At 42.8% G+C, this 14828-nt stretch overlaps 1 protein-coding gene across 2 annotated transcripts in view; it reads left to right on the forward strand.

Moving 5' to 3' along the window:
• Positions 1–210: 210 nt before the first annotated feature.
• Positions 211–14828, forward strand: part of GRM3 (glutamate metabotropic receptor 3) — a 1234490-nt gene continuing 1219872 nt past the window's right edge. For both annotated transcript variants that reach the window (XM_069228714.1, XM_069228715.1), the window contains exon 1: positions 211–853. The gene's annotated coding sequence lies outside the window, so the exon portion shown is untranslated. The remainder of the gene's footprint in view (positions 854–14828) is intronic.

A 14828-nucleotide genomic window follows, 5' to 3' on the forward strand; every position in this document is an offset into this window, starting at 1 on the left:
TCGGAACGTCTGTTAGTCAGTCGCATCCTCTGGAAAGAGTGAAGGATTTTACAGGGACATGAGAAACAGAAACGGAGGGGCGGGGCTTAGCCTCCGAGCGCCGTCCAATCATTGCTGTTAGCAGCAGCTATCCCAGCAAGATTGATTATCGTTGCTAGGAGACAGCAGCGTCTCCAGACAGGACCAGGGGACCGCTCGCTGGATCCCTGCACCATTCATCGTGGGATGAATGCGGGAGCAGAAAGTGGATGTTCTCTCACTGAGGCACAGCATGGGATCAGGGGACCATTCTGGGGACTAATTGTCAGTCAGTGCTGCCGGGCATGCCACGACCCAAAGAGGCTTCAAAGTTCGACCAAGAGCAGCAAAAGAGGGGAGAAGTTTCACGTTGCACAGCCTCAGGGAAGGCGCTTCGTTCAGCTTTTGCGCTCTAACCAATTTGCTGTGATTACTTTAATAAAATAACACCACGAAGAATAGCTGCTTCACTTGAAACCAGAGAAGCAAATAGGGGAGGTTAATCGATGCAGGGCGAGCGCAGCTAAGGAGAGACGGCTCTTTTTAGAGTAACAGCACAAACAAGCGAATATTGGATTTAAACGAGGAGAGGGAGAATGACAGAAGTGATGTATTTTACAGTACGGACGATTGGAACTGGCGCAAACTCCACACGCCCAGGTTGCAAACCAAGGGAAGAAGGCGCGTGTTGGTAAAAGTGTTTGGAAGTTGCCAGTTTGTTTCTAGGCACACCAGCTTCGCAGTCTCCGACCTCGAAGACACCCCAGCTGTGCGGCGACATTAAGGATAGTGATGCCCCCCGCTGCATGTGGCCACAGCACGCCACCTACTCACGGTAAGTTATGTATGACTAACTCGGCTCTCGGAGTTTACCGCTTCACGTGTGCTTCAGGACACATAGGAAGGGCCAGACAGACAAAGGACCTTGAGAATTTTACGACATCACTGTTGTCATAACAAAGGGGTGGTCTTTTTTTAAGTCACTCGTGGTAGCTCTTGGCTGTCGCCGACTCGGGGTGAGGTTTGTAAACGTAAACAAAGTCACTGGTAATCTTTGAGTTAGTGTTCCTGTAACTTCCCCCTAACAGCGTGTCGTTAAGTGCACCGTCATGTTGCTCGTTGTTATCGGTATCAGATGCCACGAGCAGGCACGAGACTGCTGTGAAATGATGTTCTGTGTCCAGAGAGAACACCTCGTGGAGTTATCGCCTCTCCTTGCAGTGCCAGGTAAAGCAATGCGACGTCTGCCGGCTGCAACGATGTCACGTGAGAAACAGTGCCAGCGATGCCAGTCATGCGATTTACAGTTTGGCATAGTTTGGTATGAAAAGGAGTATTTACATTGTAATCGGCTGTCAGGTTAAGCTAATGTTTACACAGCATTGGACTTAAAGAGAAATGGAATTGGGGAGGGCTCCCCTGACCGACCCTCGACTCCCCGGAAAAAAAATTCATTGCGACAAAATTCTCCTGTGCTTAATTAGGCGCCAGCTCGGAAGTAAATGGGTATTACAACACAGCGGATAAGAGGGGGTGTGGGAGATATTAGGCACCGAGGCTTCTTATTAAAAAACGGCATCCAAGGTATGCTGCATTATTAACACATCTGAGAGCCAGGCACGTTCATGGGAAACCAGTTGCGTAACATTATTGAGAAATAAATCGCAATATTACTTTGCAGTAGTCATCCTAAGCAAGAATGTTTTTTTTCGAATGTCCCTTTATCAAATCTTTAGTTTCGACCTACGTATGAATATATGTAGAGTTTTTGAAAATATACGATAAATATGTTTGCTTTATTGAGGAGTTATTTGGAGCAGATCGATCTAGAACTGATCGATCATCTAATTGTTTGATTAATGATCATCATAAGCGTTGGACTCTCAGTTGCCCGAGGACATGCACACTGGCACATTAGAAGAATGTAAATAGTTTTACTGTGAACATACGACGTCATGGAACTACACACTCTGTTTCTGAACCAGGAGTTTCACCTAACAGACGAGTGAATTCTGGACGCTGAAGATTGGGTTATCTTCAACTGAACGACTTGGTTTAAGGAACTTTATAATGATTTGTAAAACTGGAAAGCACAGCCTTCAACATTGTGTTCCGATGGCAATAGGGCATCTGATTACACTAAAATAATATTTGTCAACCATCTTTTAAAATTATTCTGTTGAGAGGCACGTTTGGATTGGGAAGCAGGCATTTTTCATGAGTATGTGTTGTATAATCTTAATATTAATGAAAAATGCAAGTATTTCTAAGACGTCATCAGTGCAGAATACCGTCATCATTAATTATATATTCGCATCAATTTGTTAATTTTCGATTTACATACCCAGTTTTAAAAGCCTGCATCTGCACAAAACAACAAGAGCTTCGCAACATGTTTGAAAAGTAATGTATCTCATGTAACTGTCACGAGAGAGAGCAGCTACAGAGTTTACTGACACGTGTAATCTCCACTCTGCCCACTAAATCCACTCAATTACAAAAAAACACCAAGATTCAGGTTGAAACACTAACTAAAGCCTCTTAGTTTCGATTTGTAATTTCATAATAAACATCCAACGGAATATCAGGAGGTTGCAGCTATGAGCTCCCAGCGTTAATCTACAAACACCAAGTCGGATGTTCCATGAAAAACAGCCTGTGGAGGGGGTGAAACTGCTACAATCTCTTACTGTGTTGCACATCTCACTAGCTGGAAGATGAAAACTAGACAAAGCCGACAATTTCAATAAACATGTCATAAATTTACAATTGATGGACATGATGGTTGTCCCTCTACTAGGTTATTATTTCACGTATGACGTTTAAAATTAGTAGAGCACGTATTTAGGCATGGCTGATATTTGCAGAGAAGAAAATCTATGTATGGAGAAGTGAAGTTATTTCCCCAAGCTTACAAAATGTGGCCTTTTGGGGACTCAGCAGTTAAAAATACCAAACTCCTGTTGCTATGTTATAAACAGTAACCGAGGGGCACAACAGGCATGTGTACTTGATCCCCCCCCCGTGCACTTTGGTATTACAGAAAGGGCTGCTGAAGCAGGTGTGGCCCCATGCAAATGAGGGAATCGCTTTGCCTCTACACTCACAATGTTTTAGAGGAAGCACAGAGGCAAGAGAGTTGTCAGGAGGTGCACTGACTGGATGCAACACAGAGGCGGCAAAGTCAGTGTGCCCTTGAGGGGCCCACTTGAAAGAGAGTAGACGAGGTCCCCTGGACCTGCCCTAAACATCACCCCGTTGGCAGGTGCTCTCACCTACCGCACAATTTTCACTGCTTGAAAAGTGGACTATCAGCTTCAAAGCCAGTCTGACCCAGCCCAGACTCAAGTTCACAGTCGCACTGGGGACAGAGCATTCATTGCAATAAGGTGCACTGACCTGGTCTGCACTTGGCGCACAGGCTAGGACAGTGAACCTTATCTATAATATTGTATTTAGCATTAGTAAATATAGTAATTTGATGCTCACAGCAAAGATACATTAGAAAATAAATCTGAAATAGGGCAGCTGGCTCTAAAAATATACCAAATATAAAATACATATAATCAGTGAACATATATCATTGGAATACTAATGTTAATAATTACCCATGCCAAAGTTATGAGTAATGATGTGGCTGTTATCCAATTACTTTAAAAAAAAGTAGTAGCTTGTTATTTTCAACCAAAATTTATAACAAGGAGGCTAAATACACAAAGTGAATCATTAAGAATAAAATTATTTAGACATAAAAAAGAGCAGCCATGAAGTCAGAAATAAAATTGTGTAACACATCCAGATATAGATCTACGACACGCTCAGCACTGTTTGTTAAACATTGTTTGACAAGTAGTTATAAAGAGGACCAGTTCACATTGACTGTCTTAGATGTGCTATGGATAGATCAGCATTGTGGATATTTGAAAATCATGTTACTTAAAAAAGAGGCATTGCTCATTCTCCAATTCAGCCTGGTCACTCATGATTTAAATGAAAGAAGCAAACTACAAAATATGAGGTGACCACCCGAGAGAGGGCAACCCAAGGTAGGCACTTCCATATGAACTTTCATAAATTATCCACCATTTCCAGGATTTAAACTTAAACAGACAAATTAAAACATATACAAAGCCCGACCTTAGCCTCAGAAGGCAACAATATTATTATATATTGCTAACCATCTTTGAACCTACTAACTATGGGGGTCAGAGTGCCTGTTCACAAAATATCACACCAAGGTGATTACTTTGGCACCCTTCATATTTTGAAATAATTTTCCTGAATCACAAATACTTACTACAGGCAGACTCTCTATCCTATGTACCCAGTTTATATATATACTTTTTACCTGAGCTATCATTGAGGCAACATTTGAATTTGAGCCAGCATCTGGTACATTAACCTCAATGTACAGGCGACTGAGAGAATTATGGCAACACTTGACCGCAGCATCATTGTAATCTCAGTTGACAATGCATCACATGGAACGCTTGAAACAGATGCCACCATGTCATTGAGCCCACGTACAATTTAGTTGACACCGATGACAAGTGGGTGGTTCATGTCAAAATAAAAGTGTTCAAGAAAAAAATCAGTCTTTCCTAAGGCCTTCTACATTAATAGGTTAGTATATGTGCAGATTTTCGTTTTCCTATCAAGAGGTATAACAATTAACTTATTTGAGCTAGTGACTACTTGATAACTGTGTTGTGATATACTGTGTTTACAAAGACAACAAGCATTGGCAAAGCCAATAGGTATGGCATTGGCCACCAACCTTCGGTCAATTTTTGTTTTGTTTTGTCTTGGTTTAAGTGCATCAGTCTGGCATTGGCTTCAGGCTTCTCACTTTTAGGAATGAAAGAAAGAGGGAAAAAGAAGGAAATAGGGAATGAAAGTGAAAGAAACAGAAGAAAAGAAAAAACAGAAGGACCGAAAGTACGAAAGATAGAAGGATGGAAAGAAAAAAGAAAATAGAAAAGACAATAAAGAGAGAAAGAAAGGTGGAAACAAGGAAAGAAGGAAGGAAAGAAGGAAGTAAGGGAGGAAAGATGGAAGGAACGAGAAAGTCAGAAAGAAGGAATGAAGGAAAGAGAAAGTAGGAAAGAAGGACAGAGAAAGTTGGAGAGAAAGAAAGAGGAAAATGAAAGAAGGAAGGGAAGAGAAAAAAGGAAGAAAGACAAAGTAGGAAAGTGAAAAATGAAAGAAAAAAAGAAAAAAGAGAAATTAGGAATGTGAAAGAAAGAAATGAAATAAAAATGTAAAAAGAAAATTACCTTATACATAACCATTTCAAATGGACACGGTCTGATCTGTTATGCTGTGAAATAGCAGCAGTCAGAAAAGCAAAACACCCCAAAATAATTTACAATAGCATTGGCAGGAGATGAGGGACTGTTAAAGTTGAAATGTGCATTAAAAGAAAGCTCTGAAACACAAACGCAACACTAAAGTAATTATAAAGTAAAAACAAAAACACTGGCCCTGAAAGGAACTAGCTTGTGTTGATGTGCTCCTTGTGAGAGAGCAAAATGCAGTCACTGAAAGTGAAGTTAACCAGTGGTTAAAGTAAGCTGCCCCACTGTCCATTGCCTCTTGATGTAGTGGGCAGAAGCAAAATGTGAATCACAGAACAAACCAATGGATGAAGAGAGGTGGCTGAACACCCCTATATGTAATCTACTGTATATATTTTAGCAAACTAAAATCAAAATCTTATCTAAAGCTAGACCTAGAAAGGTATTTGCACACTATAATGCACAGGGGGTCAGCTACCATTTATCACCATTTCATAGATAGGAAGTAATAGACAGCTTTCTTTATTTATCACATATAGACATTAGGCCAGTTAACACTCTGATGAGACTATTTTAAGGAATTATGGCCCACATTACAACCCTGGCGGTCAAAGACCGCCAGGGCTGTTTCATCAGAAGCACAGCCAACAGGCTGGCGGTGCTTCCCATGGAATTACGACAGAGGTGGAAGTGCCGCGGTCGCACCACTGGGACCGGCGGTTTCCCGCCACTTTAGTCCCGGCAGTTGTAATCCCCCAGGGCGCTGCCCAGGGGATTACGAGTCCCCCTCCCACCAACCTTTTCATAGCGGTATGAACCGCCATGAAAAGGCTGCTGAAAAGGGGAGTCGCGGGGCCCCCTGCCAAGGCCCCATGGAGCTTTTCACTGTCTGCATAGCAGACACTGAAAAGCGCGACGGGTGCAACTGCACCTGTCGCACCGCCGCAACATCGCCGGCTCCATTTGGAGCCGGCTCCTGTGTTGCGGCCGACATCCTTCACTGGGCCGGCGGTCAGAAACTAGGTTTCCGCCCGCCGGTCCAGCGGGAATCTCGAAATGGCCACTGCAGGAGTGCGGCCGCGCGCCGGATACAACTTGGCGGGCGGCGCTTGCTGCCCGCAAAAGTTGTAATGAGGGCCTATGTATGGGATTAAATGCATTAATGAAGAAATAAGCTAGGTACATACATCAGTGAATGTGAAGAGCTGACAAATGGACACTTGAATTTGAATAAAAGGTACAGCATTTTCCCATTTTTACATAGCCAGACACAAAACATCCAGGAGGCATTATTAAAGGATTAAATCCACTGTTCCTGAATGTTTCTATAAAACTATGAATTGTTTTTCACTTCTTTGATCACTGGTGTTGGCACCTTCTTGTCACAACACAGAACATAGATGCTTGGCACTATTTTCTCTAAATAATTGCATCTTTAAAGATTCATTTTGGGCATGTAACTGCATTGTTGTGAATCCTGGTTGAAAAATTGACAAAAACATGAATGTTTAAAATTACTTTGATGAAAGCCTTATTCTTGCTCACAAATCTGTATGGGATGCCGGTTATTATAATTAGTACTATAAGTAAATGTGTCTATTGAGTATCTTTAATTTATATTTGTCAAGTATCAAGGCCTAACCTTTGAAACTTTACAAGGGCCAGATACGTTTCTTTCCAGTTTTCACGGCTCTAATAACAAAGCCGATGTACCACAAGACTAGTGAAGCTTTAAAAAAAAATTGTATCTGAGAGTGTTGAGACATTTTCCAACCTAACCAAAAGTGGAATAAAACAGACAACATAAGGTTTGTTGAACAAGAGGCATTTTCAGATAAATAGTTTATAGGAATCCATTAACTGTTACACAGACTTGCAACACTGGTATGTTTCACATGTCCTAACAGTGAAGTACTGCCAAATTAGTTTTTCACTGTTGCAAGGCCTATATCCCTCATAGGTTAACATGGGGACTGCCTTTTAAGTGCAGTTTCCCTTTGGGAGCAGGGGAAGAAATGGAGTTTGAGGACTCTGAACTCACATTTTCACATTTTAAAAATACATGTTTTGTTAAAGTTGGTTTTCAAACTGTCAGTTTGAAAATGCCACTTTTACAAAGTGGGCATTTTCTTGCTTAAACCATTCTGTGACTCTGCCTACTTGTGTATTCCCTGTCTGGGTCAGACTGACAGTTGGGCTGTTTGTGAATCCCTTCTGGACAGTAACAGAAAGGGAGCTGGGGTGTAGCCTGCATATCCAGATGGGCCATCTGAGCTAGAGTGGAGGGAGGAGTGGTCACTTACAGTTGAATGGGCTATGCTTGCTCTCACACAATGCAGTTTCCTACCCCTGGTGTGTGTCTGGGGCCAGGCCTTGGCAAGGCAGGATCTTGTGAACAATAGACACTTTCCTTTAAAGTTTGCCTACTAAGGTCTTCCTCCAGAGTTGTTGCCTTACTTCTGCATGTTTGTCTGAAATCATTTTGCTGGCCTCAGGACTTTGAGCACTTTACCACTGCTAACTATGCTAAAGTGTGTGTGCTCACTCATTAAAACATGTTAAAATTAGCATATGCCCGAATCGGGCATATGCTAATTTTACAAATGCATTTTACAAACATGCAGAAGCAAGGCAACAACCCTGGAGGAAGACCACCTTAAGGCTGATGGGTCCAGTATGCACTATTCAACTGTTAGAAATAGGGTTTCTGGTTAGCAGTCAGTTTGCACTCTGTCCAAGCAGGGCAATGGAGATACACACTTAGATATTTCTTGCTCACCCTCTTGGTAGCTTGGCACAAGCAGTCAGTCTTATCATAAAAGCAATGTGTAAAGTACTTGTACCAACACACACAGTTATACAGTAAAAAAAAACTACAAAATGGACACCAGACCAGTTTAGAAAAATAGGTAATATTTATCTTAATCAAACAAGACCAAAATGACAAAAATCAAAAATACACAAGTCAAGATATGATTTTTTGAAATAAAAAGAGTCTTACTCCATAGAAAGCATTGGAAACGTTGTTTAAATAGCATAGAAGTCCGTAGTAAAGTTGTACTACCTGTATAGAGGGTCTGTAAATTAAATGCTACTAGTGGGCTTGCAGCACTTATTGTGACACCCACTAAAGTAGCACTTGACCCATGTCTCAGGCCTGCAATTGCAGTCTGTATGTGCAGTTTAAAATGCCATTTTATCCTAGCAAAATAAGACTTTTTCCAGGCTTAAACCTTCCTTTTTAATAATATGTCCTAGGGTAGGGCCTACACATCCCACAGGTCAAAATGCAATGTATTTGAAAGGTAGGACATATACTTTTAAATTTTATATGTCCTGATAGTGAAACATTCTTAAAATTGTTTTTCACTATCGCATAGGATAACAAAGGAGTTGCCTTTTCACATTTAATAAGGATATCTTCCAAATGGGAGTGGTCAAACAGATTATGTTTGGCGTCTTTGGATCTCTTATAAATTTGACATCCATCGTCGACAACACTCTTACAGATGACGCAGGACTTCACATTGCAAGCCCTGTAGGTTCTTGAAGAAGCAGCTGGTATGCAATGCATCCCTGATGCAAGACTTTTCATTGTAAATCCCCTTCATTAGCAGCCTCCTCAATGATGATGTAGAACCTCACACCACAAGGGTTGCAGCACCCCAGAACACTGCACAACACATCTCTCACCCGGACCTTACATCACCTGGGCTAGACAACTCATCCTCGGCACTGGTCCTCGCAGCGTTCTGCAACCAGGATTTAAGGTACTCTGGTTCATTGAGCCTAACTGGGCACCTCTAGCCAGCCTGCATTCCATTGCAGTCAGCCTGAATTTGTGACTTTGTCCCAGTGTGGCCCGACCAGATGACCACAGTTGGCACTTTGCCCTTTTTGGAGCTGATTTTACTTGAATCTTTAATATTCCATATCTCCAGTTCTACTGATTAGATTTTTGTCATTTGGTTCTTGTTAAATCTTTCTTTCCTTTTCTACTCTGGTGTGGTGTTTTTCTTGTGTTGTCTTTTCACGTTATTACTGTTTGAAGTGCTGCATAACTAATTTACACATTGCCTCTGAGTTAAGCCTGACTTCTATATGCCAGGGGGTTTAACACGATAATTTGGGGTATGCTTGTGACTACACCTTGACAAGGATTGTAGTTCCTGCTTGAGTTGGGTTTCGATCCTGACCCCAACAAGTTACCCAATTTCTTATGGTGCACACCCCTAAAAAGGTAAAAGGGGATAAGAGGATCCAGTGTTGGTGTGAGTTGTGGCTGAAGTTGCACAAAGATAAACAATATAGAGCCTAAAAGTAGAAAGGTTCTAGGAGGTATCCTTTCTACAAGCACTTTTTTCTTGAAACTGTCTCATTTGAGACATTTGTTGCTCAAACAGTACCCCTTGGAATTAAAATGCGCACAATTTCACACTATAAAAATTATGACCTGTCATTACTTACATGTATTTTAACCAGATCTGATATAGGAACCTAAAGATAATCACATAACAACTTGCAATGTTTTGTTTATTCATTTTTTAGACTGTAACCCAGGAAAGCTTCCCACAGACTTTTTCTAAAAATATCTCAGTTGTTAAGGAAAAAATGTCCCCCAAAAACTTGAAGCATGTCCACGTTTTGCCCTTGATGAAAGAAAATTTCCAGATCTCCAAAATTTGTAAAGAAAGTTTAGTCACTCCTGTGTGGGTGCTGCAAATGTACTAATGTGACCCTTCCTGTGGCATCAGCCCCTGAAATTTAATTGGTAGACAGGCTTCTCATCCACTCTTATCAAAGCCACAGCTCGCGGTATTGCCAAAGTGAACTTGTGTTTTTTCCAAACTGTTGCAACTTTCTTTGTCAGGACTCTCCGCTCCTCCCAGCCTCATGAAACGTTAGGTTACAGCAGTATGCACACCTGGATCAGTCCAAGATGCATCTTGTTCTTGTGGGATGAGGAGACTAGTTTTATTATTTCTAAGATTAGGTCCAATAAGAAGCAATACAAGAGATATCTGAGGTCAGTCATTTCCAGAGTCCACTTCCAGGATGATTAGATCTAAGAAGAAGCAATTCAAGAGATAGCTGAGGTCAGTCATTTCCAGAGTCCTCTTCCGGGGAGATAAAAAAGTATTTTTCTTTCTCTGTTCCAGCAACATTATGATTGCAAGGCGGTGGTTGTCTTGCTTTCTGAGGGTGATCCAGCAATGACTGGTGGTGACCACTAAACCTATCACAGTAACAATACCTCAGTGTTCCCACATTTATTTTATGTCTTCTGGGAGAAGCTATCACAGGAAGTAATACAACGGAGACTTCTAAGATGATGAAGAGTGACTAAGGGTACTCATTTGCTTGGGATCTTCAAATCTGTCCCCAAGTCTACCCACGTAATTCAAGGACATACTTCTTTAAAATAAAGTACTCATTCCATATTGGCCACACCGTTATTGTCATGCCTTGGTGTGAGGTGATAGTGTCATGCCTTGGTGTGAGGTGCTAGTGTTTCTATGGGAAGAACTTCTCTGAAGGCATTTTCCTACTATAGCCTTTCTTAAATTAGCAAGTGAGAATGACAGATCTGGCCTGCTTTTATGTGAACAAGCTACCAAATGTCCCTTCTTCTCACAACTGTCTGCTAGGCGCAGGGCTGGGTCGTTCCTGTTTTATTCTGACATTTGGATTTTTATCTTGCTGTTAGTTTGCCCACAGAAAGGTCCAGTATGCTACACTGTTAATTGTAAACAGGCCCTATCTATGCTGGTGTTTTATGCCTACTCTGAGTGCACTGGGTTGGTTGAAAACCTAATTATTAATTACTGCAGGAAACTTCCATCAGGACAAACTGATTTTAAATCCAGTCTGTTGAAGGCAGATTGTTTCTTTTCTTCAGGTAAGTTTTGTGAAATTGTACTAAAAACCTAATAAGTTCATTAATAAAATCAATTTCCACTAATCAATCAAATGCAGCAAAAATGGAATCTCAAGGAAAACCGATCATGACGTTATAGATGAGCTTTCATGTTTCTAAAAGCACTGGCAGGCTTTGTGAATGTACAGCTGCCGCGGACCTATGACGCAATTGCACTTTCATGTCCCTGACACTACTGAAATATGTACGTTAGCACACATTTCACATCTCGCTCTCATCATTATGCAAATGGCCGTTGTGGAGTTCAAGGTGCAATCTACAGTTGGCTTCTTTAATGCCAATTGTCGTCTAGGCATAACAGGTTGGTCTGACATGCTAACAGTGCAGCTTTGTCTGCGGTTTTACAAGACTGCCTCTCAGCACTTTCGATATGTCTTGAATACCATACGTCGACGTTGTAATGCCACTTATGTTTGAAATTAGCACCCCTTTAGCATGGATTTACTGTCAAATATGACAACTGGTGTTTGTCAATTCACCAACATGTTTTACTTGAGAAAGCTCGTGCATGAGAGGCAATCAGCATGCTCTCATTGCCCAGAAGTTCAAAATGCCACCAATGCTGGTCAATAAAAAACAAAATATTATGAGGGTTTGGGAATGCAGAAATGGAAGAATATTACATTGTGCCTCTTTGTTTTTCTGCACAGGCGAACCTCAGCCTTTGATGGGTATGTGAAGGAACCCACCAATGTGGGTGCAATCATGTACTGAGCCGTCCCTCTTTGGGGACCTTCAGGCCAGAGTTTAACTGGAAATCAAAACCCAGCCTTGCAAAAATGTTCAAATCAGTCTTCAGCTGCACCTAGTAAACGAGCATAACAGTTTTCCCTTTAGGATATACATTTTACGGTATGCTTCCAAATATCTTGACTGAAAATATGTAGGATTTACAGGAAGCTCTGAAGAGAACCTATTGAAGAATTCAAATGCTCCGGAGTCTGATATAGAATCCAGGACAAATATCTAACAAAGCAGGATATCATTCATGCATTTTAAAGGCATTTTGTGCGAGGTTCACAAAGCTTAACGATTTACGTTACATAAACATATGATAAAGTGTACTATAACACACAAAGTAACACTCATTCTGGATAGGGATATTAAAGCCATAATTGTTTATGAGTCAATTAACATCCCATAAAGACTCTACTGTCGGGGGTGTTTTCATGGATACTCTGGGACCTCTTGAAAATTCAGTCTCAGATAAGAGTCTAGCCATTGCCATCTAAAAAAAATCAACTACAATTCTGTAGGAAGGCATCCATCTTAATACTTCATGAACTCGAGCACTTAGAGAGTATGCAGGACAGTGGTGTTTCACGTTGCATTCTGATCTAGTCTAGCTTTCCTCTCTCCATTGTTTTTGGACTTCTGACTAATATTCATGTTGTGTAGTGGTCACAATTAGGTGAGTCTTTACTTCACAAAACTCCAGATGATATATCACAGACAGGTGCCTGCCGGTGATTATGAACCTCAATAATCCAAGTTGTTGTTCAAATGTCCTCTGCTCTTCAGTAATTCATATTAACTTGAACTTTTGACAGAGAAAATAGAGATAGCAGTGGTCTAATGTTTACTGCACTTCCATAAGTTCAAGTTTGAGAACAAAGACTGCTCGATCGGTAGCAGCACTACACTACCAAAATAGTGCTGTTTAGTATAAAAGAAAATCCCACAACAAACATGAGCATAAAGGGCACCTAGAGCAGTTTGCAATAGTCCAACAATTGAAAAGAACCATTCAATGAGTCCAGTGTAGAACATTTTTATTCCAAAAGAAGCAGGCAGCTGACACGTACTTTGTCAAATATGACGTTTTCAAGGCTGCAAAAATATAATATTAAATGGTGAACACAAGCAAAACATTGTATAAAACTGTTCTGAAATGAACGCCAACCCCCACACCAGAAACACATCACAGATGTGTGCCTATTGGTACTAAAGACCAAGGGGGTCATTCTGACCCTGGCGGCCGGTGGCCGCCAGGTCCACCGACCACGGGAGCACCGCCAACAGGCTGGCGGTGCTCCCACGAGCATTCTGACCGCGGCGGTTCAGCCGCGGAAAGTCGGCGGTCCCCCGCCGACTTTCCGCTGCTCGGGGGAATCCTCCATGGCGGCGGAGCGCGCTCCGCCGCCATGGGGATTCTGACACCCCCTACCGCCATCCTGTTCATGGCGGGAAACCCGCCATGAACAGGATGGCAGTAGGGGGTGCCGCGGGGCCCCTGGGGGCCCCTGCAGTGCCCATGCCAATTGCATGGGCACTGCAGGGGCCCCCGTAAGAGGGCCCCGCAAAGTATTTCAGTGTCTGCTTAGCAGACACTGAAATACGCGACGGGTGCAACTGCACCCGTCGCACCCCTGCAACTACGCCAGCTCAATTCTGAGCCGGAGTCCTCGTTGCAGGGGCATTTCCTCTGGGCCGGCGGGCGCTCTTTTGGAGAGCGCCCGCCGGCCCAGAGGAAATGTTTGAATGGCCGCCGCGGTCTTCTGACCGCGGTGCGGTCATTTGGCGGCGGTACCTTGGCGGACGGCCTCCGCCGTCCGCCGTCCGCCAAGGTCAGAATCAGGGCCCAAGTACCCAAGACAATGAGCCATCATGAAAAATGCTCAAGACCCAGAAATTCAAGAAAGGTTACACTCACAAAAATGCTTAAAAAACAAGAATTCAAAGAAAACGAGTTATAAAATGATAAACCCACAGAATTACCCATAGTGGTGGCATACTGTATTGTATGTCTTTGCCAAAGTATTTATATAGGAAGTATAATAAGACCTTTGAAGGAGAGAATACAGGAGCACATGTGTGTCATCAGGAATGGAAATGGAAACTATCCTCTCACACACAACTTGATCAACTAGCACAGGACCAGAAATCTGGCTAAAATAAAGTTCCAAGTCAATGCAGTGGCTGCAGAACACCCAAGAGGTGGTGACAGGGTCTGAACTCTTCGCAGATTGGAGACTAGCTGGGTCACCAAACTTAGAACTGTTGATCAAGGCCTGAATATTATCCAGGAGTTACATGTGTTTCTGGACGGTTTCTAAACTTCTGTATGTGGCATTTTTAGTTGAGTTATCCCTATGTGGTTGCTTGTTTTTAATGGTACTAGGTTCCTCTTATAATTTTGATGATTCCTCTTCCTCTTTTTCTCTTCTATCCTTTTCTTCCTTCTAGCAACTTTTCTGGTTCTGAATCTCCACTGAACACTAAGGCCCTCATTCTGACCCTGGCGGTTCCCTACCGCCAGGGCCAACGGGGGCGGGAGCACCGCCGACAGGCCGGCGGTGCTCCCTTGGTCATTCTGACCGCGGCGCTTTGGCCGCGGTCAGAACGGGAAAACCGGCGGTCTCCCGCCGGTTTTCCACTGACCCTTAGAATCCTCCAAGGCTTCTGACCCCCCCTACCGCCATCCTGTTCATGGCGGGAAAGCCGCCATGAACAGGATGGCGGTAGGGGGGGTCGCAGGGCCCCTGGGGGCCCCTGCCGTGCCCATGCCCATGGCATGGGCACGGCAGGGGCCCCCTAACAGGGCCCAACTAGGCTTTTCAGTGTCTGCGATGCAG

This window comes from Pleurodeles waltl, chromosome 4_1, assembly GCF_031143425.1.
Source record: "Pleurodeles waltl isolate 20211129_DDA chromosome 4_1, aPleWal1.hap1.20221129, whole genome shotgun sequence".
Classification (NCBI taxonomy): Eukaryota; Metazoa; Chordata; class Amphibia; order Caudata; family Salamandridae; genus Pleurodeles; species Pleurodeles waltl.